The following is a 21,244-nucleotide window of genomic DNA, read 5'->3' on the forward strand; positions in this document are numbered from 1 at the left end:
CAACTCCAAAAATATATGCAATTTTCAGAAAAATTGCATCTTTACATCATACAAATTTGGCCAATACACATCCATACCCCTATAGGCAAGTCAAGAGATGTTCCGAAAAGTGTAAATATAACCTTTTTGCACCTGGCCTAATCACTCTTTCCTTATTAAAATCAGTTAAAATAAAACATCCAAAAGTTTATTTCAGCTCTCTTCTTTCATTTCCAACCCAGAAAAGCTAAGAAATGAATGAGAAAGGGAAAGAAAAAAAATAAAGAAAAAATACACTATAATTAAAGGGAACTATATTCGTGAACAACGAAACGCGGGGTCATTAATTGTGGTCTTGGGCCTTCTTCATCAAAACCTCACTTTCTTCTAAATGTCCTTTAATTATCTCCCTTTATCACTTTTCCTCCTTATCTTTTCCTTATCTCCCTTGATCAAAATTATTACCAGCATATGTCTACAAAAGATATTTTTATCAACTAGGAAAATGGTTCACAAGATAAAAATGCCTAACAAAACAATATTTTGAAACAAATTTTTCAAAATTTGCTTATCATGCATAATCAACCCTTCATCAGAAACAGTGTAAACAATCAAGTTTGGAGGAAAGTGGCAATAGTTTTAAGGTACCGGTATATTGAAAAAAATCAATGTCCATGCATATATGGCTTTTGTCAGGAGAAAATCTCTTCAGATTATTTTATTGTAACCTTTCTGATTGGCTGTCAAAGCACTTTACAAAATGAAAGCAGTGGGTTAGAAGTAATTGTTTCTTCAATAATTAATCAAATAAAAGAAAATCACTCTAAAATATAATTCCAATTAAGAAAGCACTTAAAAACAAATGTTTGTATTAACACAATTTTAGGTTACATAATATTATCGGCAAGAAATATACAACTAAAGATTTGATAAAAGTTTATGAAAAAAAAGGATGTTAGACCTAAGTTTCAACTCACTTACAAGAAATACACAGGGGGGTATGAATCTATGGTATCAATAAAGTTTTTAGACTATATTTAACTGAAATCACTGTAATACAAGTGGGAAGGTTAAGCCTGCTGCAAAACCTGGTTGAAATCACTGCTTTGTTTGCAAAAGTGATTGTACAATCTTTGCAAATCCTCAGCCTCCCCAATGGAGCTACAAATATGGTTAGTACATAGACATTTAAAAGTCCAGCTCGTGACGTAGACTTGGTGGTTATAGTAAAAAGTTAAATGAAAAAAACTTGTACTCAAGTGAGATGTCCTATCACAACATTTTGTTAATATTAAAAAAAATGAAATGAAAAAAATTTGCACCCAAGTGAAATGTCGTATCACAATATTGATCAGGGAGTTTTCTTTCCCTTTGTGTGTGTGTGCTGAAATGATCGGTATAAAATTAGTATAATTTAGGACATCCATCATACTTAAAAGAAAGAAATATCAAAGATAACAGCTAACACACTTGTTTATATAACATAAACAAAGTTTGTTTAATTTATTATATCATAATCATTTTTATTATTTATACATGTTCAAGCAAAAAAAATGACAAAAACTTCAGTACTTGAAAACATGCCCCTTTGACAAATTGCATATTATTTTCAACAGAATATTCTTTATACACCCTGTTTTTATCTATCGAGTGTCAAAAATATCTTGTAAATGATCAGAAAAAGCTTTGATAATAAAAATATAGTTTATCTTTTTGTCTCCACAAAGAAAATAGAAAGTTTATGAAGTAAAGGTCTTGTGTCGATGTTTTTATGTCCAGAGCAATGACCACTGGCTATTTGACAAGTGGACATAACACATTAAATCCAGGTGTCAGATGTTTATAAGTATACACTCTGGATATTGATATGTTTGGTTATTATCAAACAGGTTCATAATGTTTTATAACTGTAATAATGGCCATATTAATTGTTTGTTGATTCCAAAAAGGGATTCAATCCATTTCCAGAATTAAAGTAAACAATTAATGTTTGTCCAAAGGGGATAATAGAATCTATATTCCAGACCATGAAGAAAGATAATACATAGTTTTATGTCTGGTTCAAATGTCAAGAGTAGGAGGCTTTTTACTTTCTGGGAACATAAAAAAATAACATTAAAGCCAGGCTTTGGTTTGTCTTAAAATAGCTTTGATATATTGTCTATTTACAGCAGTAAAACGTTAATGACCTAGTGAGGTGAATAAGTGCCAGGTAACTGCTATCATAGAATCATGGGTAAAGGGTCTTAAATTGAAGAATTGATATATATTTTGTTCAAAATATGTCGTCTAGAAAAAATGGTATTGTGGGGCAGGAACTGCTTACTCTTGTAGAGTACCTAACATTACTCCCAGTTTTGTTGGTGTTTCTGTTACTTAATCTTTACTCTTCTATTAAGTAGTGTTTTGCAAACTTGTGTCTTTCTTCTTTTGGTCATGGGGTTGTCTGATTGTTTATGACTCATGTTTTTTAACGCCCCATATGTGTCTTCAACCCAATTTAAGTATTAAACCTACATGGTAAAAAAATGCACATTTAAATTGAGCAATTCAGCAAGAACTTGATGAGAACTGTAAACAGACAATTGGTTCAAAACATTACTTGAAAAGTTTTATAAAATAGTTTTCAATCTAAATTATAATAGCATTATTCTTATATATACCTCATTTCTTGAAATCACAATAATAAATGCATGCAAAATTTTCTGAATCTACAGTATTTTTTATTAAAAATAGTTTAGCAAAGACAAGTTTTGCAACATCAGCTGAAAATGTATCTCAAAGTAATATGAAGTGCTCCTTGAGAAATTAATCACATAAAAGGTACAGAAACTGATCTGTTTTGGACAATTCTCTTATTTACTTTGATAAACTGAATGTAATTTACAAGATGATGGTCTGTCTATACAACAAAAAGAGAAGATCATGGCCTGTTTACACAACAAAAAGAAACTTGTTTTCTATCAATTATTTCTGTTTAATTTAATCAGTGTAATCTTACCAGTGTTTAGATTCAACAAAAGAGATATGTGACCAGAATTTGATGTAAAAGCTAATTCTATTTGTGTTGGGATGAGTAGTTTGTGTTTAGTTTGGAGTTGATGGATCTTTTTTAATAAAGGGATTTATTATTTTTCATGCAATCTAAAACCCATGATACTGTAACCAGAGAGATGTCAAGTTTTAGGCTATTATAATTTTAGAGAAACGCCTGCAAATTCATCTATCAAATAAAACATTTTGTTTTCTAAATAGAACACTTGCATATGCAAACATCATAACAGGACTGTTCCATGTTAAATTAAGTTCAATTTCAAAGAAAATTTAAACCTTTTATCTTGAAGGGGAGGGTGTTCTAGTATGTGAAATTAAAACGTCCTCTGAGTATCATTGCCTGCTATTAATTTTTTGGTTGGGTAAATCTAGAACCATTACCTTTATATGTATGTATTAGTCCCACAATGAAAGCACATAAGAGATTAGCCAATTTGGTACACAGAAATATTTCCATATTCATAAAATTTTTAACATTATAATCAATGAAGATTGTTCTGACATATTTGATTTTTCTGTAGACTTCAGTATTCCGTAAAAGTTTGATTCTAAAACTGGTATCGAGGGACAGTGCCCTGGAATTGTGGGTAATTTAAGCTGTTTGTATTACTATAATGTATTAACAGTTTCCGTTTTTGCTGGGTTTTTTTTTTAACCATTTCTTCAACCTGGATATTCATTCAAAACATTTTTTCTTCTAGCATTTGGTTTTAGTAGTACAAATTAGTATACCATTATAATTACTACTTTCAACTGGTGGGGAACAATGACAGACAAGACAAATTATAACATTATGGATTCCAACTCATTTAAAAATTTCTGACATATTTCTGGTCCTAAGTTATAACTATATAGGATCCCAGATGCCCTAGTTATTTACTTCTGATGTGGTTTAGAACATCAAGATGCACTTAGACATATATCTGTACTAAGTACATTGTAATATCAAATCCAACAAGCTGAACCCTTCCTTTAATTGAAATACCCTTCTTACCCAAACCCATTACTAGACAATTATATGACAATTAGTAGATCATTATGTAAGAAATAACATTGTGGAAGAAACAGTCTTGTAAGACCGAATTTTGTGGACAAAAATATTCCATTGACAAGTAATAATTATCCAGTAAGTACCTTGTCATACTGTGGTAATGTTCTTATAAAGCCATTCAACTGATATAGATAATTAAATACATTTACGTAGGTAATAAATCAGGGATCAACATTCAAAATGACCACTGGCTAGATGTAAAACTGGACATTATCTATGTGGTTGTATGTTGTTTTTTATTGTTATCTTAATTAGGTCAGATCAAAGGAATTGGCCATAGTGGACATCAAATAAAAGCAATAATACAATGTTTTAAGTAAACTAATTGTGACAATACAAAGGACACCTCTTGATATCTTGATGGCTATTTAAGATAAGAAATAAATAATAAATAAACAATTTTTCGACCAATTAAAAGCTTTCTAAATCCCTTTAAAGGGTATTATCTCCCTTGTATTGTATAATGTATGAGATTGATCTTTAATTTATTTTCAATAAAGTTAATATAATTTTCAAATAAAACACTGTTGAATGAAGGCGAACAATCAAAGTTCTAAAATTCTTAAGAGGGGTGAGGTGACTTGTGGTTAATTTGATTAAATTTCAAAAGTTGTGGCTATATAGTTCATGTTCAAATTAAATTGTTCCTTGGTGCTATTTCTTTTGAACCTATAGAAAAGATTGATTGTTTTCTTTATCTTTTAATTCATCTTTAATGAATCTAAGGGTAAAAATAGGGCATCAAGAATCATAATCCATGCTACATATCACTGATTAAAGCAGTCACCATAACATTTCCTTTAATACAGCATTTTGTAAGGCTTAGGGCAAAGCCATTCATAATATGTGTGGAAAAGTCTGTCTTTTTAGGAAAATTTTTGAATTATTTAAAAAAAAAATTAAAAAAAATGGGTAACATACAGGAACAGATATTGTTTTAAAACTTAATTTGAATTGCATTTATAATCATTTTTTAAATTTTCAATAGAAACAAACATTTTCTTCACTTTCCCTCTGAAATTATATTTTTTTCATAAGAAATGTAGAAAAAAATTATCAACAAAAAAAACTCCCATACCCCCTCAGAAGATGAAAGGTTAGTGCCTAATTATTCCTGTCCTTCAAAAAAAAGTTAATATTCTTCTGTCAAAAGAATCTGTATTGCCCAAAGTAAATCACTGCTCAACAGAATCTATATCTTTTTTTGATAGTTTAAATTTTTACGATCATTTTTAAGACCTAATTAACAAATTTTCTAAATTCCTCTGATATTCAAACACAAACAAACACTTGTGATTTACAAAGAAATGCTATAAAAATACCATGTATAATGAAGATGCTCCATTATCATACAAAAACGCTACTTGAAAGTTAAATTCTTTTAAGACAGATTCGGTACTTGTATATTATATAACCTAGAGTAAATTCCACAGTTTACATGTTCAATGACTGTTAAGAAATAATTAAATTGTAAGCATAATGTTCCATATTTTTTTTCCATTTTTTAATTTCATTGAAATTTTAACAGTTATTGGCTTTTGTTGTTAGTTGTAATTATGATTTATGCATTTCTTTTGAAGTTGGCAGAAGAATATTTTTTTATTATTCTGCAATTGATTAAAATTTGCATGGTTGCTTTTGACTGAGATACTCTTGTCTGTCTGAACCTCCTGGTTGAGATAGCTTCAGTGATTTCCAAACCCCCTGGATAGGACATCAAACAAATAGCCTTTTTTATAGTAATTTCCAAACCCCTGGGTAAGACAGCATACATGCATGGTTTTCAGTAAATTTCCACCCCCTGTGTCTGATAGCATATGAACATCTTATCTTTTTCAGAGAACTTTAAATTATTTTGAATCTTTTCAAATTGCAAGAATCATGCAACTCATGTATGCATGACTTGGAATTCAGACAACCTCAGATAGGATGTCTAATTATCTATCACTCTGCCTCTGGAGAAACATTCTCAGATAACACCTCATATCATTTCTAACTTAGTTAAACCTCCTCAGAGACTAGCAATCTTATCCTTCAGATTCTTCCTTCTCATACTGAAAATTCTGATTGAGCTGCTGTTTTAAACACACATAATTCATATGTGATGTAAACTTTGAAAAAATCCGACTCCTTATGTTACATTAAGCAGTATCTAAAGGTTAGGGTAAATATGATTTATAAAAGAATATACCAACACAACTTGAACTATATCTGCTTAACTTCTGTTGTTGTGTTGCTGCCTCTAGAAGTTTACCCTGTCTCTATCTGCTACAATTATTTTAGAATAAATAAGGCTGTTGATTTTCTCTTTAAATAGTTTTACAATTTGTTATGTATGGACCTTTTAAAGCTTACTTTTACATTAAGAGTTTTGCTCTGTGTTGAAGGTTGTATGGTTAACTGTAGTTGTTTATATCCTTGGCCTTTGGCTTTTGTGGGTAAAAATTCATTTTTCCCATTGGCAATCATTCAACATTTCCATTTTGCTTATATCTATATTTTCATATTTGTAAGACTCATAACAATTCAAAGGAAGTAGTTGATTCCTTTCTGAAACCAAAATTAGTTTGTAACATTTGGTACCATTTAGAAACAGAACTGTATCAGATAATTTTATTTTCACATCCGCAGAACAAGCTTTAAAAGTTTTTTCATCATACTCCTGACCCGACCTATTTTTTGAGAATCCACTTTTTCAATGTTTCCTTTTCCTCTTCCGCTCATTGTGAAAATAGTAATATAAATGAATGGACCTATTTAAAGTACAAAAGGATATCCTCTCATCGAGTCAAGTATACCCACTTTCCTAAAACAATTGTTACAAACGGACCCAAACTTTATATTCATCATTTTCCTTGAAATAGGAGATCAATTAGATTATAAACGTATGATTTGAGGATTATTGCAATTTCATTTCCGTGTAAGTTTCGGAAATGTACAATGTTTTATAAGATGCATATCATGTTTTTACAGGGGTGTTGCATCACTCCTACTTTATTACTCTTCATTAAGATTGTCGCGTGATTTTTACATGATGTACATGTCACTTCTAAAGTCTTATCTTAAAAAGAATAATGTGTAAATACATGTAGAGATATCCTGTGTGGTCAGATAATGCACAATTGCCCATGCAAGATTTGTCACGGAAAATTTTTCAATTAGCATCAACAAGTTGCACATGATATTGTGTGGTAAGAATCCCCCCACTCTGTCAGAATACCTGGAAACTGAAGAGTCTGCGTGGTAAATCTGAAAATCATTTACACTACAATTCAATTTATTTTTAAATTGTCCATGAAACCAATGAAAATTAATTATCTTTAATACTTTTCCCAATGAATCAGCTATGAAAAAGGACAAAAAAGTGTAACATCAGAAATTTGTTCTATGGCAGATGTGATAATGATAAAGCCTCAAAATAAATGTTTATAGTATTATATCATTGGAAACAAAGTGGTCCTGAATTTATAATATAATTCAGGAACCTGTTTTGCTGTTGGTTGCTGTCTATCATATTTGTTTTTGATTAACTGACTTGTACATAAATGAAGCAGTTCAGTGGCAGATCCAGAACTTTTTATAAGGGGGGCCCGCTGACTGACAGAAAGAGTGGGGGTGCTCCAGTAATGCTTCAGTGATTCCCTATATATACAATCAAATTTTCCCATGAAAGGCCACTTAGGCCTCCTGGATCACCTTAGATCATGCAGTTGGTTTTCTCTTTTGAATTTCTTTACATTTTGTCATGTTGGGTCCTTCTTTAGCTCACTTTACAATTATTATTTTTGCTCACTTTGAAGGCTGTAATGTGACCTATAGCTAAAAACGATGTGCTTGAGTGAATGGTCAACAATGTTCTCACTGCATTTCATGAGCATATTTGTTTTGAGTGGCATATACATGTGTTTTCACTGTTTCAAAGGGTTTTCTAGCCATTAGTAGAAATTACTTTTTTGGTGTATTGTTCAGTTTTTTTCCAATGAGGATATTTCTTTCTTTAAAGATTACCTTCTAATTGCCAATTTTCTTTAATTTTTGAAATCTATCTAGGTATTGCAATTCAATAAAAAAAAAAATGCATTCAAGAAGTTATATCCCCCTTTTTTTTTTCTTTTTTTTAAGGTGTCTTCCTCCCATACATCCTTAAGATACTTAAGATACTTTCTTTGTACAAAATTAACTTTTTATTTCTTTGTATTATTAAAATTAACTTTTTATTTCTTTGTATAAAATCGTTTTTTGATAATGTTTTCTAATGCAGCAGCTCATTCATTATACATGTACGTTAATTCTGGTTAATAAAATACATTGGTTAATATATGATGTATGTAAAAGCGAAAAAAACAGTAAGTACATTAATATCCGTAATATTATTTTCTCCAAGATACGATATTCTGACCATCAACCTATAAAACATGCCTATACAAGTACTCCACCTGCAGATACAAAACCTTTATGTAAAGAAGCACTTCAAGATAATGTGTTTTACCCATAAACTCAAGTCCTTAATATTTACTTAATATTATTTACATTGTGGTTATCTGCAAATATGGTTGTGTATCTATTTGTCGATAATTTTCTACCTGATATTAACAAAAGGTCATATTTAAAGATTACAAAGGGTTACAATTACTTGCAAATGAAACAGGTTAATAACAAATAGTAGCAGACCTCATTGCAATAATGAAGCGGATGTTCTTGTTTCCCCACTACAACAACATCTAATTGATTTAAGCTAACTGTGAACCAATTAAGCTTTGTTCTCTAAGAGAGTTCTTATTACCACTATTTTAAATGACGTAATTGATTTTGCCTGATAAATATTCTGGGACATGACAAGATCAGTCAATTACGGACAATTTACAGTAATTATGACATCACTACTTGTTTACGTACGATTCTCCTGAAAAGTCGTATTGTTGTACCACCATTTACCAAGTTCTATGGACGTAATAACTTGTTTACTTCTTATTAAATCCAATTACCACATCGTACTTGTTACGCAATCTGGAAAAGAAAAAAAAAACATCTTAAGAAAATGTGTTGCTACTTATATACTTAACTGTATAGCTCTTATACAGACAAATCGTGTGATAACTAGAACAAATATACAATAATATGATCATATCACAAATACAATTTGTGACATTTAAAAACATTTGTTTTTCTAGACAATATATATTTTACCCTATAAATACATATAAAATCTCTATTGAGATTCAAAAATATCAATTTTCAATGAAACAGAAATAACTCCATTAAAATATTCCTAGGAAAAAGGATTTAATCATTTAGACAGACATTTTCTTTAGTGAGTGACACCAGGCTTTTGGTTTTCTTGTTTGAATTGTTTCACATTTTGTCTTATAAGTCTTTTTATAACTTACTATACAGTATACAGTATGGATTTTGCTCATTATTGAAGGCCATACAGTAACCTTTAATTGCATACATCTACATCCTTTGGTCTATATAGGTTACATTGACAAACATACCACATTTCCTTAGGGTGCAATCAACAGTTTTTTTCTATGACGTCATATTTTGAGGGACCATGCATAAGTGACCCTTAGTGGTGGACTGATTAATAAAGATACTTGTATAAAACTAGATATCACTGGAATCAGAATGTTCTCTAGTTTATAATGAAACAAAAATAAAGTCTACTTTTAATAGTATAAAAAAGTTTTATCCAGAGAAAATGGTAAAAACATTGCCTTATTTAAGCTTAAAAAACTTAAATCAGGTCATGTGCACACCCATGAAGACATTATGCATGCACATTTTTCATAATCAAAACTGTATGAATTTCATAGATTTTTACCTGGTCTTTCAAAAAATTCATGCTTCAGGGTATGTTTGCCTGCTCCTAAAAGAGCTACAGTGGCTGCAAATAAGTTTTCAATTTTCACTGCCAAAAAAACAGGATGTTTACAGCGTTGTCTCCCCTCAAAACATGTATATTTAATCTAATTTTTTAAATAATTTTAATCATTCAACCTGTTTTAACTGAAGTTAATTAACATATTTTTACAACCAAATACAAAAAACATGATACTTTTTCACCAGTTATGTTGATAAAAGGGGACTTCCTTCCATGTCTATTTTTAGGCGGGGAATAACCCCTAGTTTTTTATACGAAACTGTTTATAGCATCCTTAACCCCTTAACCCCAAATCCCACCTGTAGTGAAGATGGTGACCACCATTCTTTATGGCATGTATGACCTTCCATACTTTTTTAGAACTGCCCTGGCTGAACTTTCTTTGACAGCAGGGACCTAAGATATGGCTAAATCCATAAAGGGTCAACTTAGGAATCTAACAATCCAAATTTTATTAATGAACAAGCGTATATTTACATGAATTTTAAAATCAAAACTGAGATGGAGACACGTCTTAACAATAAAATAAAAGTACATTCAAGGATTTGTATAGTAAATTCTTGGTACATCCAATATTTGGATTAGGATTGATGTAACACAAAGACCAGTCAAAACACCATATCAATAATGTCTCACAAAACTTGATCAATCTCAGTAATTCTTCAATTTCAACAAGCAAAATTTTAACAGATTGGTGCGTTTGACCTCAGCATAATTTCAACCAATCATTTACCACACAACATTGAAATCTTGAATTGTGTCAGAACAAAAATATATAATGTAAAGTGTTGATTAAAAGTCTACAGTAACAATCTGGCTACTGTATAATTCTGTTTCTATCAATCACTACAATTTGAATCAACACTTTCTCATACTCCTGCAAAATGACAACTAGCTTTTAAACCTGTTAGTCTAAATCAATGTCTATCTAAAATAATAATTGTTTTGTTATTAAAGTAAATGAAACATAAAATGATAATTCCAGATGGTTTTTTCATAAATACTGATTTATAAAAGAAATAAGACAACTTTTGTTTTTAATCTATGAAAATAAAACAATTACTGCAATGAAGAAATTATTGGCAAAAGTACTCCTAATTCATCACATCTTTAGTGCATTCTAATATTATTTTACATGTGAAAGATTACATGTAGATAATGAATGTGTATGTGAATCAAGTCAATGAACCTTGATCAGCCCATTTTTACCTGATTAACCAATACCTGAAAAACCTTCAACAAACACTAGAAGAAATAAGACCAAACCAGTATTCAGTGTGATTTTGTCCTATTATTGCCTTCTTTTAGCCCTTTACCTATATGTAGATACAGGAATTTGAAAAAAGGGTCCCACAACTAGATAAAGTTTGGATTGGAACCAGTAAAAAAGTCTGGATTATAAACAATAAATGTAGCTCCTCAGGCACGGATCCAGCCATTTTAAAAAGGAGGGGTTCCCAACTCAGAGTAAAGGGGGGTTCAAACTATATGCTCCCATTCAAATGCATTGATCTGCCAAAAAAAAGGGGGGTTCCAACCCCCAGAAATCCCCCCCCCCCTGGATCCGCCACTGCTCCTCATGGGTAGAGGGGTAGGCAGCAACCAAATAACAAAGAAATCAACAAATGACATCTCAATTCATTCATTTTCACTGAACTAGTACACATTTTTATTTAGGGGCCAGCTGTCTGAGGCCCACCTTCGGGTGAAGGATTTTCTTGCTACATTGAAGACCAATTGGTGGCCTTTGACTGTTATCTGCTGTTTGGTCAGGTTGTTGTCTCTTTGACATTACTGACATATTCCCCATTTCATCTTATATCAAGGATTTATAAAAAAATCCTTGTTAATACATGTATAACTAACCAAAAAAGATGCAGATAGTTCCAGATAGAATTGTAGCAATTAGGACTATCAAAATATAGAAACATGAATTCACACAAAAATTTATCTCCTTTCATTTTGATATCATAAGATTAAAATATCTGGTTGAATAAAACATAACTGCATTGAATACAGTTACATTAATTGCTCTTATGCATATATATCTAAACTGCCTTTGAAAATTTGACTCTAAACATTTTGTGACACTTTGACCTTATCATATGATCACTTTCAAAGTTCTTCAAATTTTACAACAACCTGTCTTCAAATTTCCTTTGATAACAGGCAAGTGTGCTACTTAATTATTGAAAAGGTTGAGTTCTAGCTATTTGCCACAAGATCTAGTATAGGAGGTGTACACCTGGACTCCTGGTACTATATATATGTATCTGATTACAACTTGTATTTTTTTATTATTTTATTTTAAGTTCTTAACTAATTTAGATGAAAGATTTCTTCTGTAAAGTTTGTTCGATTGTTCGTTTGTTGGATTTCCAACACCAGATTCAACAGCATCTTTTTATTTCATGCAAGTAGCCAAAGAGTTCCAGCTGAGAACCATCAACCTTAAGATAGAATAATTGGCAAAATTAGAGACGAGCACACATTAACACCTAAGCTTAGTTCAGACTCACAACCTCAGAGGTTAGAGGCAAGGGGTCTCAAAAGATTAACACCTAGACCTAATATCTACAGAGACCCTCATTTTAATCAAAACACATACCTGATGTCTATTTCAACATTCAAAGCATGTTTTAGGGAACATATAACCTCCATTCAAGATGTATAGTTCAGGAAGACAAATTCATGAGACAAAATGATGTGCATAAAAAGTGCATACATTAAACAGTTGAAGTTGTCTGAGGTCAACTAACTTTAATTGATAGGGTTAAAATTAAGTGTTTAAAGTACAGTTATGTAATTTATCAACTTAACATTTAACAATAACATGTGAACATTGTCAATTTCTCAAATTTTAATGCTATTTTCACATTTTTCAGATCAGTGTGAGAAATATATTTCTCATCGCTATAGAGAAAACCTCTTTTCCTATGAATTGATTGGTCAAAATTTAATTACGACATCAAATTTTATTGATTTCTTCTGAAGTTCCTATTGTGACATCTTGAAACAAGGCAACCATGTCTTATAACGTAACAACTTTCTACATATCTTTAAAAAGAAAGAATAAACTTTATAAGATATCGTTTAAAATTCATAAGAGAAAGAGATTCCACCAAAATATATATCTTGTGTATTACAACTCATTTCTTCCTTCTCCAGAGATACATATTGATAATTTAAAAAACTCGGCAAGCCTCACATTTCTAACTTATCAAGTGGAGAAATATTGCTACACACTTGATGCAGTGTTGGAATCTATACTGTATACCATGCATTAAACAAAATCTAAACCCATTATTAAGTTACGCATTGATCTCATTTCCACAGATATCTGATTATGTAACATTGAGAAATGCTGTGTGCAAGCTGCCATTACTTTAGATCTTCCTTGCTAATCTTCATTCAAATTACTAATTTATAATGGATTGTTGCATCACTGCATATAAAGATTACCAATTTTCTCCTTCTTCGGAAGCAGTGTTTATAAATAACATGCAGCTTCGACAAAGTATTAAGTATTAGTTTGACTTCATTGCAAATCAATATTTAAGCATTGTCCATTTCTATAACAAGACAAAGCCATCGTCTTTGAATTTTTCAGAACTGGAGAGCGATGTTAAAAATTGATGTATAGACAATCCTTTTTTCTGAGGTTCTTTGGGAGTTTGCTAAGTTCAATCTGTAGGTGTTAAGTCATTAGAACTAAAATCATGAAATCAGTCAATGACATATAATACAGACTATTGACATTCTTTACAATGCATCATTCAAATTACAACATCAGATTACATGCAGAAATGAATGAACATGTTAAAATATTTATATGTTCAAAAAAGTAGTCAGGTCTATTTAATTCTATTATTTGCTGTTTCAAAAAGAAAATCAAAATTGAACTTTTGGAACTCTTAATCTTAATCTTTGAGAAAATAAAAAGTACAACAAAAATACTGAACTCCAAGATAATTTCAAAAAGGGGAAGTATAAAAAAAACTGACAAAATCAAACTAAAGCCTACACTAAGAATTACCAGAACCAATGGAAAACAACTAAAGCCTACACTAAGAATTACCAGAACTAATGGAAAACAACTAAAGCCTACACTAAGAATTACCAGAACCAATGGAAAACAACTAAAGCCTACACTAAGAATTACCAGAACTAATGGAAAACAACTAAAGCCTACACTAAGAATTACCAGAACCAATGGAAAACAACTAAAGCCTACACTAAGAATTACCAGAACCAATGGAAAACAACTAAAGCCTACACTAAGAATTACCAGAACTAATGGAAAACAACTAAAGCCTACACTAAGAATTACCAGAACCAATGGAAAACAACTAAAGCCTACACTAAGAATTACCAGAAACAATGGAAAACAACTAAAGCCTACACTAAGAATTACCAGAACTAATGGAAAACAACTAAAGCCTACACTAAGAATTACCAGAACCAATAGAAAACAACTAAAGCCTACACTAAGAATTACCAGAACCAATGGAAAACAACTAAAGCCTACACTAAGAATTACCAAAACTAATGGAAAACAACTGCCATGTTCCTTAGTTGGTACAGGCATTTTCATATAAAAAAAATGGTGGGTAACAAGATAAAATCATTTCACAGGAGTAAAATTGAATAACAAAATAACAATAGTCAAATATCAGACTAAAAATAAAATCAAAATAATAATTTTCAAGGAAATTGTTTGTACAGTTGTGATTTTTTTATAATATAAACAGGAAATAAGCCTACATGTCTCTGTAAAATGTCATTAATTACGTTCCTGACCACATTAACGCCTACCTCAATATAGCACAACCCCTGTAAGAGTGAGTGGAGGTTGGAAATGGAAAAAAAAGGAAAATTAACACTTTTAAGCATTTTAAGGTCAAAATTTATTTATTAATAATAATAAGACACTCCTGGAAATTTAAAATCAGACTAAGTTACATTGCGATGCCAAATAAGGTAAACAATTAAAGAAATATCTGCAGGATGTTGTTTACAACTAAATATTAAATTGAAACTGAAATATGTTTAAAAAAAATTACCGGTACTCAAATTTTATTATACTTAAATCTACATGACTTTTTAAATAATTTAATTGGAATAAATATCAGAGTTGTGCAATTATAATAGAGCCTTTTCATAATATAATTAGTACAGACTAGCAACAGCTGACCCTTCCAGTATCCCAGAGTTCAACACCTTTTTTTAATAGTATTAGTATTTCATATTTTTTGTTTTCTGTGTAGTTTTTTGTGAAAAATGGTGAACTTAAGAACTTATTCATCTTTTTTCATTTAGCGAAGGTTTTGGATATAAATAAATGAAGATAATGAGACAACAAACCAATAAAAAAACATGTTAAAAGACATCTAAAGGGCATTTTTAGGGTTTCTATTGTCCCTTTGGTATCTTGTTAATTTTTTTTTTATATTACAAATCAATGGACAGAAAATTAAATCAGAATATGTGACTCTCTGGAGAAATCATGGCCTTGTATTATTAAACAGATACCTGTCATGTCGGATATTAAATTTCAGTACCAAACAGAAAATATGACATGCTTTGAAACTCCTAATCAATCCTACTTTTCTCAGTTAAATCATCAAGTCTGGGAAAGGAAGGTTAAGTTGTCTGGAAGCTGTAATTGATTTACGATAGCCCCACTCATATAGACAATATCTATAAAAAAAATCTTAAATCAAGTTTTCCAATCCAGCAAATTTCAATTTCATGTTCTATTCCAAGATATTTCTTGGAGTGGTGATAGTCTATTAAAGCTCTTATCCACTGCACTTTAGTGATCCAACATAATGCAGATGTGAGTCATACTTTTTATTTCAAAATTTGTACCAAGTGATCGGAGTTGTTCCATATTCAATTCTGTTCATGTACCTATTATTGTCAATTAAGGAACCAAAAAATCACTAGCGATAATATGAGATTATAGAAAATGCATGATTATGACAATTTGATGAATGAACAAGAGCAAATGATGCAACTCATTAATTATAATAAAAGCAAATAAAAGCTATGAAACCAAAACAGATTTTTAATATAAATTATAGGCCAAAGATACTAAAGGGACAATAAAAAAAACCTTGCAACTTCATGTGGCAAGTAAAAGAGAGACCAACAATATCATGGTAACAACAGTCTACTTAACACTTCACAGAATACCTAGACTGCAGAGCAATACTAAAAACCAAGAAGATCTCAGGTGCCTAAGGAAGGGTATGCCAAACAATAAAATATTATCACAGAGATATGTCTCACTTTTTGGTAATTTCCATAATGCAAATGTTTAAATTAAAATAGCAACAGTCTTTAAGTGAATGTGTAAGATTTGGGAATATTCAAAGTCAATGAACATAATGACTGAAGGTACATGGTAAAACATGGAAATGAGATGTGCAAATGCTAATACAACGCATACCAAATACCATTGACTTATCATAAGTAGTTCGCGTAAAACAAACCTACACAAATAATAATTCATGTAAACTATATAAGCAAAATTTCACAGTCAATAAACCATAACTGAGGGGGTGGGGTTAAATAATCTCAATAGTAATGAGATGTGCCATGCTAATACACATGCATACCAAATAGCATTGACCTACCACTAGTGGATTACCATAAACCGACCTAATCAAAAACTAATACATGAAAACTAAACAACAGTTTCAAAGTCAATAGACCATGACTGAGGGGGCGGGGCCAAATAATCTCCATGGCAATGATATATCCCAATGCTAATACAACTGCATACCAAATATCATTAACTTACCACTACCTGTTCCCCATAAACTGACCTAATCACAAACTAATACATGAAAACTAAGCAAAAGTTTCAAAGTCAATAGACCATAACTGAGGGGGCGTGGCCAATAATAAATAGCATACCTACTATTGTCTCGTTTTGACTCAGTCAAGCGAGACAAAAAACAAGAAGTATGTCTACTTTTTTAAAACCTTGCTCCTATGAAGGTTAACCATGATCAATGCTTAATCAATTAAGTACAACAAGGTAAATGGAACAACCATTTGTAGACCTCATCTGAAAAGAGTAAATTGCATGGAATTATTCATGTATTTAGCATTTTTCCCAAAAAACATAGAAATCACAAGTAAAAGGTACCATTTACCTTCCTAAATCTTCAACCAATTCTGACTTTTATAAAATTTAATAATGTACCTTTATTTTTTTAGACAAAACTGTTTGTGTTTTATCAGTCAAACAAAAATGTGTAAATCATTATTTTTTGACAGCCATGTAATGCAGAAAAATCCTAGCTAAGCATTTGCATAAGCTTAAAATCTAACAATTTTCTGCTCTTCCCTGCAAAATATGATTACTTATAACTATCTGTCATACTGGTACTACTTCTGATGCAGAAAATTAATCATACTTCACAAATTCAATTTATTTGGAAATATTTCCAATTCAAAGATTATAGCCAGACTTATTAAGTTAAGGCCTCCCTTCTGCCCAGTTTAACCTTTCTATTAGGAGATAAAGTCACTTGCTGAACAGACCAGATAATACTAAAGTTAATTCACCTGATTGGCACTCACTTGTAACCGTATAATAGAAATTTACTTAATAGGATGCATTTAACAATCATTATGTATTTTAAACCCTGCTTGTTCAATTTAATAATGTCAACCAAATTTACTAGTAATGAATATGTACTGCTATTATTATTTAATTTTCCTTTAGAGTAGTGACTTCATTTATGGCGACTCTAGCCTATAATTAGTGTCATGTTTGGACAAAGGGGCTGGAGTGTCAGCTCGTCAGTTTATACCAGGTCTGATTTTCAAGGCATAATGGATTTCATAACACTGTAGGAAATGTTCATTAATGTCCATCATAGACCTTGAAAACAAGATTGACTTTAATTTCAACACTCCCTATAAAGTGTGAAATTTCATGAATGAAAAATAAAAAATTCAAGGATGTTTATACTTAAGATACGCATTTCATTAAGTAGAAATATAAGAAAAACAAGTTAGTAGTAAATTGAAAGAAGAGATTTCCAGTACTATATTTCAAGGCGTTTACCAAAACATTATTGAATATAGTGCAACTGTTTCACCTTACAAATGTATTTTTTCTGGCTCAACTATGTTTCTCAAGGTATCCTTTTCTTCTGTTTTTGCTTTTGTCTTTGTCTCCTCTATATGACAGTTTTATAATGCAATTAATATTCAAAAGTATCCTGTTCCGTCTACTGCCAAAAAGTGAACTCAGTTTTTTGTTTGTCTAAAGTATTGTAAGGAGTCATTGTGTTTGAAAAAAACCCAACACTTTACACACATTAAAATGAAGTATAAGGCCTGAGAATAATGTGTGACAGCAACGAAAAGAAATCAAGACGGCATCATTCAGTCCTCAAAATGATACAGTTGTCTATAGAATGCTTTAAATTATCCTAATGTTATCTTTTATAAGAACTTAAATATTTCGAAAAGCTGACTATCCTTGTGATCATGTCTGAAATTTTCTTTTCTTTTCTTTTTTTTAATTCAAACTAGACTGTCTCTCATATTGAACATATCTGTCTGAGTCGGTATCAATTTCCTTTTTCAGATTTACATTTCTAATTGATAGAACTATCAAAAAAGTCAAATTTCAATATTATACAGATCAAATACTCCTTTATTTATTTCCTTTTCCTACATAAGCTCTAGTTATCAATTTAATTGGGTATAAAATGTTACCCGAGAAAAACCTTCAGCAGTTTAAAACTGACCAGAATAAAAGCTTTAGAAACCAAATACATATATGAGGGGGGGGGGGGGGGGGGTGAGACCATTTTCAGGACGCCGGGATTAGCCGATTTTAGCAACGGGAAATTGGGGTTGCTTTGTTTAAAGATCGGGAATTCGGGAAAGAAAAACATCGGGATATGGGAAACCCACTTTTTACCCATGGGAAATCGGGATTTTTATGTTGAAATATAACGGGATTGACAAAAAAACTGTACCTTGGACAGATAAAAGTGCCATTTTCATTATACTTCAATCAGAATCACATCTAGAAACATAGTAGATCCAGATCTTATAGTTATTTTCTGCTCGTTTTTTTAAAGTAACCGTAGCAAGTGCCATAATTAATATCCACTGTACGTGAATGAAAAGCTAATCAAAATTCATGATAAATGTCTAAGCTCCTTGGCATTAGTGTCGCTCTGATTTAGAGGATCAGTATACCCAAAGAGGGTGGTAAAGTTTTTTTTTCGTGCAACATGTTTTGCCATTTTTAATTTCAACCTTCCGTAAAAAAAGTGTGTGCTTCACTGTGAAATTGGTAAAAACGGCAACGTGCAAGCAATTTTTTATTTTTCGTTCATCGTGAAATTGAAATTTTATTTCGTGTTTGTCCGTGAACATAACGCCTCTTTACAACCCTTCCCAAAATTTACTTGATTTGGATATTTTCAATAAGAGTAAGATTATGTAAGACCTAAAAGAAAACACATGTGTTTCCGGTACCCCTATACTAGTATATACCTTCCCTACTTTTAAGTACCTATAATCTAACTCTACTCTTAAAAGGTTTTTGGATGTTATGTGGACAAGCACTTATAAAGTCAGAATTTTTCTCCCATATGAACCAGTCAAAAACGTTTGAAAAAAAAACTATTTTGCTTTCCTACCGATCCTAATTTTTTAGGGGATTTTACCTGAAACACATGTATTTTTTTCTTGGCCTTACTACACAGATAATTTCACAGACACAGTCTTCTCTATGATCATAAAAATTGAACAACGCAAACTTAACTAAAAACCAATGATTTTGTTATGCAGGTAATCTTTTATATATAAAACAAGAATGTATCCAAAGTACGTGGATTCCCCACTCGCACTATCATTTTACATGTTCAAGTGAAATTTGGTAAAAAATCTTATTTGGTATTAAAATTAGAAAGATTATATCATAAGGAACATGAGTACTAAGTTTCATGTTGATTGGAATTTAGCTTCATCAAAAACTACCTTGACCAAAAACTTTAACCTGAAGCGGGACAGACGGACGGACGGACAGACGAACGAACGCACAGACCAGAAAACATAATGCCCCTCTACTATTGTAGGTGGGGCATAAAAAGATGTGGTACGATTGCAATGAGGCAACTCTCTACAAAAGACCAAATAATACAAAAATTAACAGCTATAAGTCTTACATTTATCAAAATATACATACCAAATCTGTTTGCCAACAAATTACATTTTTACTTAAGCTCAGTCTGTTCTACGATAGATACAAATTTGTGCAAATAAATATCTGATAATTAGAACTGTAATCACAGAACCAGTACAGCACAAATAATTCAAAAGTAAAGGTTTCTTATCATTGGCAGAAATAATGAAGATTTACACATCAGGCAAATTGTGTTTATTTGATTAATGGAGAAATTAGTTCTTTTATAGAAAGCAAATAAACCACCATCAAAATGTGTCACTGGTTCAAACACGACTTTCTATTTCTGGTTAATTAGTGTCCCAGCTGCTGTGACAATCCATGACTGGTCTGCAGGGTGACAAAAAGGACATATTGAGCCGGAGAAACTAATGGTCAAGAGTGGTAAGGTTGTGACAGATAGGAACAGTGACAGCATAGCAGGAAAGGTCATTTATTATAACCAAGAGCAGAACATTTACAATGGAAAAATTTGACCAATATACATCTTGACATATAAACATTATATGGTAGATACATAAAATGTTTAATATGAATTTAAATCTCAATGATTTTATAACATGAAATTGTCACAAACTGCAAACCTCTTTTAGGAATTATGTGACAAGATTATTATCAATTAAAACTAACTTTGCTGTATAATGCTTAAGATATGATACAAGTTATACATTAAACTTTATTTTTATACCAGTTCAATAGGACTGAATAATATCATCAGTTATTCTTGAATAAACTTGAGGGCTGTTAATTTCTTCTGTATAATAAATTTAAACTTTTTATATGCTGAAACTTATTGTCTGCTTATTAAAATGTTTCCTTCAACTCCCAGACACTTCAATGACCCTTCGTTTCTTACCCAGGAATTTTTCTCATCCCATATTGAACAAGCATTTCCTTTTATAAATGAGCCTCTCTCACCTTAATTTATCCGATTCTGACCAATTAAGATCATATCTCGCCTGATCATTATTTCTGTAGCAGTAGGTGGTAGATAATTATAGTAACATATGGTCTATTTTTAGAACAAATTTGGATTATTAATTCAAAA

The 21,244-nt window shown here is 31.1% G+C and overlaps 1 protein-coding gene across 8 annotated transcripts in view; it reads right to left on the bottom strand.

The window, feature by feature from the left end:
* LOC139518856 (semaphorin-1A-like) overlaps positions 1 to 21,244 on the bottom strand; it is an 84,924-nt gene that overhangs the window by 46,650 nt on the left and 17,030 nt on the right. For 3 of the 8 annotated variants that reach the window (XM_071310487.1, XM_071310493.1, XM_071310490.1), the window contains one exon: positions 8,981 to 9,091. The gene's annotated coding sequence lies outside the window, so the exon portion shown is untranslated. Of the gene's footprint in view, positions 1 to 8,976; positions 9,092 to 12,576; positions 12,671 to 20,199; positions 20,248 to 21,244 lie in introns of those variants that run through there. The other 5 variants (XM_071310488.1, XM_071310483.1, XM_071310486.1 and 2 more) reach the window with 4 other exon arrangements.

This window comes from Mytilus edulis, chromosome 4, assembly GCF_963676685.1.
Source record: "Mytilus edulis chromosome 4, xbMytEdul2.2, whole genome shotgun sequence".
NCBI classification, from domain to species: Eukaryota; Metazoa; Mollusca; class Bivalvia; order Mytilida; family Mytilidae; genus Mytilus; species Mytilus edulis.